We start from the raw sequence: 4657 nt of genomic DNA on the forward strand, positions 1-4657 counted from the left end.
CTTGGCAGGAACTAATGGGGATCCATAATAAACCCCAGGAAGAGTAGCTGCTGCCTTGGCAGGAACTAAATGGGGATCCATAATAACCCCCAGGAAGAGTAGCCGCTGCCTTGGCAGGAACTAATGGGGATCCATAATAATAAATACAAATACATGAGCTTAAGGAGGTATAACCCACAAACCACATGGCAACACCACTCTCTATGTACAGTATCATCCGATCAGTATGAGATGGTTGTTGGTTCTGAACTGAGATATTGCCTGAATGGTTGTTTTAACCAAAGGGCAGCATACAACTGTTATAAAGCCTACTAATGACATTTTACCCGGGATGCCAAACACATACTTTTCAAACTCATGTTGCAAACATTAGAAGCATCTGACAACAAAATAGGACAAACTAGGAAATGACAAGAGTGATATTTTATCTTTGCTGAGAAGGAGCACATCCTCAGTCAACAGCTGCAGAAGCAGCAGGGTGCTATTCTTACCTGCAGGCAGACTTGCAGCTGTGTTTCCAATGCTCTGATCTTGTTCTTTAGTAGGTCTTCATTGCAGCTTGTCTGTGGGAGTGGAGAGGAAACGTGTTGCACTGCTGAAATCTGCTGAGGAAAGACTAACGGCTGGTTGACACCACCAACGAGTCTCCTTACTCGTCGCCACGGTCTGTCCCGTATATGCACCGATTAAAGGCAGATACAGTCTGTTGTGAACAGAACCAATAAGAACACACCCTTCCTGTATGAGAGCTACAGCAATCTCTCTTCCTAGATACTGATGTTACTTCGTGAGCAAGGTACAGACGAGAGCAGAAGGAAGCTAGCCCCTAACCACAGACTCATCCTGCCTGCTGTACTATAATCAGAAACAGAGAAACACTACAGTCTCATCCTGCCTGTTGTACCGTAGTCAGAAACAGAGAAACACTACAGACTCATCCTGTCTGCTGTACCGTAGTCAGAAACAGAGAAACACTACAGTCTCATCCTGTCTGCTGTACCGTAGTCAGAAACAGAGAAACACTACAGTCTCATCCTGTCTGTTATACCGTAGTCAGAAACAGAGAAACACGACAGTCTCATCCTGTCTGCTGTAGCGTAGTCAGAAACAGAGAAACACTACAGATAATGTACATGATCATGGCAATGAGTTTTTGTTTGTATGAGGCAGACAGGTATGAGACGAGAGAGTGTGGTATGTGAGGCAGGTATGAGGAAAGTGGGTGTGGTATGTGAGGCAGGTATGAGGAAAGTGGGTGTGGTATGTGAGGCAGGTATGAGGAAAGAGGAAGTGGGTGTGGTATGTGAGGCAGCTATGAGGAAAGTGGGTGTGGTATGTGAGTGTACAGATTTAGAACGGTGAAGATAAATGAATTAATAATTCTACCCGGAAACTTAACCATTAAGGATGAGAGGTTATGTAGCAGAGACAAGGAGTAATAAAGCTGATAAACATATGTCCAAATAGGTTGGACTTGGGGAAGAGAGAATGTATGTGTGTAGCCGAAAGAAAACAAAGAGGATCATTAACCTATGTTTGAACCGACCCGGCTATAACTCTGGGAGATAAGATAGGACAGGGAGAGCCCCTCCAGGTTTCCCTTATCTGGGGGGGGGAAATGGAACTGTCAGCTGGGTAGTGATCAACTGTGGTGAGAATGTAGAGAAGTAGATATGATAGCTCTCCTCATGTTAGTGTGTATGTATGTGCCTAGGTTAAGAGGATGTTATAAAGGAAACATCTGGATATGCACGGGAGAGCTCTCACGAATAAAATTGGATTTGACTAATTGGAGTTGGAATCTGTCTGTTTCATTTATAAACCAGAACTTTACACATTCTGGGTTGCAGACCTATAAAGATAATATGCAATTTATGAACATTGATTACAAATTCCACAACAGTGAGGCAGGTATGAGGAAACGTGGGTGTGGTATGTCAGGCAGGTATGAGGAAAGTGGGTGTGGTATGTGAGGCAGGTATGAGGAAAAGTGGGTGTGGTATGTGAGGCAGTATGAAGGAAAGTGGTGTGGTATGTGTGGCAGTAGAGGAAAGTGGGCTGTGGTATGTGAGGCGGTATGAGAATGAGGAGGGGTGTGGTTGGTATGTGAGGCAGGTATGAGGAAAGTGGGTGTGGTATGTGAGCAGGTACGAGGAAAGTGGGTGTGGTATGTGAGGCCAGTATGAGGAAGTGGGTGTGGTATGTGAGCAGGTATGAGGAAAGTGGGTGTGGTATGTGAGACAGGTATGAGGAAAGAGGGTGTGTATGTCAGGCAGGTATGAGGAAAGTGGGTGTGGTATGTGAGCAGGTATGAGAAGGTGTGGTATGTCATGGAGGTATGAGGAAGTGGGTGTGGTATGTCAGGCAGGTATGAGGAAAGTGGGTGTGTGTATGTCAGGCAGGTATGAGGAAAGTGGGTGTGTATGTCAGGCAGGTAAGTGTCTTACGGTCCATAGGGTGCAGAGTGATGCAGCAGGGTGGAGCCACGCTTCTGGAGAACAGCCAACTTTCTCTTCAGGCCTCCTCTCCCATAGAGCCTCCTGCCGCGAGGAGGAACAGAACAGGATGTCGTATGAAGGCCCAAGATGCACACTTCTATGAAGGACAACTAGCCGTACACAACTGGCACATTACAGTTGGGTAAAAAACAACAAAACAACGTTTTACCTGCAAGTAAACATCCAGCTGAATAACTTCCTGTCAAGAGGAACAGGGGAAAGTTAAATAACATTTTTGTTACTGTAGTGACTGATCTGTATGGGGGGGGGGGGGTGTATTTAACCTCAGACTGTAGTGACTGATCTTTATGGGGGGGGGGGTATTTACCTCAGACTGTAGTGACTGATCTGTACAAGGGGGGGGGGGGGTGTATTTAACTAAGACTGTAGTGACTGATCTGTACAGGGGGGGGGGGGGGTGTATTTAACCTCAGACTGTAGTGACTGATCTGTATGGGGGGGGGGGGGGGGGGGGTTTTAACCTCAGACTGTAGTGACTGATCTGTTATGGGGGGGGTTGTATTTAACCCCAGACTGTAGTGACTGATCTGTATGGGGGGGTGTATTTAACCTCAGACTGTAGACTGATCTGTATGGGGGGGGGGGGGTATTTAACCTCAGACTGTAGTGACTGATCTGTATGGGGGCCGGGGGGGGGTATTTAACCTCAGACTGTAGTGACTGATCTATATGGGGGGGGGGTGCATTTAACCTCAGACTGTAGTGACTGATCTATATGGCACTGCACACAATTGTGGAGCAAGGTGGTTGTGGAAACTCAACAGATTCCTTGACGGTAACATAGCCAGGCCTGTATATAGAGCCAGATGTGTATATAGCCAGGCTGTATATAGAAAACATTTATTTTGTTACAGAGACTGACATCAAGAAAAACAACTGATCAGAGATTGATGGTTTTTCTATTACTACAGTTTGTGGGTTTTATACACCATCATTTCAAGACAAACACATGATTGAGACTCACTCTGTCTGTGAGCTGACTTCTTGCTGTGTCTTCTTACTCTCCTGTACCCTTCAGGATGCCTGAGAGTGAAATGGCAATGTTTTCATTAAATATGACTTGGTCATATTGTATTGTGGAAGTGTTATAAGAAATAGAAGTACCCTTTCCTTTCTTTGTCGAGGCTTTTAACCTGGGCTGGACTAGATCTCTGCTCGGTGGAGTCTTCAGGGTGGAGGTAGGGTGGACGTAGGGGTGGAGGTAGGGGTGGAGTAGGGGTGGAGGTAGGGGTGGAGGTAGGGGTAGAGGTAGGGGTGGGTAGGGGTAGACGGTCTCAGGGTGGAGGTCGGGTGGAGGTAGAGGTGGAGGTAGGGGTGGAGGTAGGGGTGGAGGTAGGGTGGAGGTAGGGGTGTAGGTAGGGGTGGAGGTAGGGTAGAGGTCTTCAGGGTGGAGTTAGGGTGGAGGTAGGAGTGGAGGTAGGGTGGAGGTAGGGTGAGGTAGGGGTAGAGGTTTCAGGGTGGAGGTAGGGGTGGAGGTGGGGTGGAGGTGGGTGGTTGTTTTGTCGAGGCTTTAACCTGGGCTGGACTAGATCTCTGCTCGGGTGGAGGTCTTCAGGGGTGGAGGTAGGAGTGGAGGTAGGGGTGTAGGTAGGGTGGAGGTAGGTGTAGGTAGGGGTAGAGGTCTTCAGGGTGGAGGTAGGGTGGAAGGTAGGGGTGAGGTAGGGGTGGAGGTAGGGTGGAGGTAGGGGTGGAGGTAGGGGTGGAGTAGGGTGTAGGTAGGGGGAGGTAGGGGTAGAGGTCTTCAGGGTGGAGGTAGGGTGGAGGTAGGAGTGAGGTAGGGTGGAGGTAGGGGTGGAGTAGGGGAGAGGTCTTCAGGGTGGAGGTAGGAGTGGAGGTAGGGGTGGAGGTAGGGTGGAGTGTGGGTGGTTGTTTTTGTGGAGGCTTTTAACCTGGTCTGGACTAGTTCTTCTGCTCGGGGTGGACGTCTTCAGGGTGGAGGTAGGGTGAGGTGGGTGGTTCTCTGGTCGAGGTGCAGATGGTTGGGGTGGAGGTGGTGAAGGTTGGGGTGGAGGTGGTGAAGGTGGAGGAAACTGCCTCTAGTGTTCTAGTACTGCTCTTCTCATTTTTCCATATTGAGGCCTGGTAAATACAACAGTGATAATGAAGGAACTGAATAATTATGCTGTAGCGTTACCTTT

The 4657-nt window shown here is 48.2% G+C and overlaps 1 long non-coding RNA gene and 1 pseudogene across 1 annotated transcript; both read right to left on the minus strand.

The window, feature by feature from the left end:
- Positions 1-4657, minus strand: part of LOC112071360 (TRAF3-interacting JNK-activating modulator-like) — a 20950-nt pseudogene that overhangs the window by 12632 nt on the left and 3661 nt on the right.
- Positions 2667-3763, minus strand: LOC112071359 (uncharacterized). Its single transcript, XR_002894063.2, has 3 exons — positions 3624-3763; positions 3282-3542; positions 2667-2697 (listed from the first exon to the last, which is right to left on the minus strand). It is a non-coding gene; the product is annotated as an uncharacterized lncRNA (long non-coding RNA).

The sequence above is a fragment of the Salvelinus sp. IW2-2015 genome, unplaced genomic scaffold (assembly GCF_002910315.2).
Source record: "Salvelinus sp. IW2-2015 unplaced genomic scaffold, ASM291031v2 Un_scaffold1594, whole genome shotgun sequence".
NCBI lineage: Eukaryota > Metazoa > Chordata > Actinopteri > Salmoniformes > Salmonidae > Salvelinus > Salvelinus sp. IW2-2015.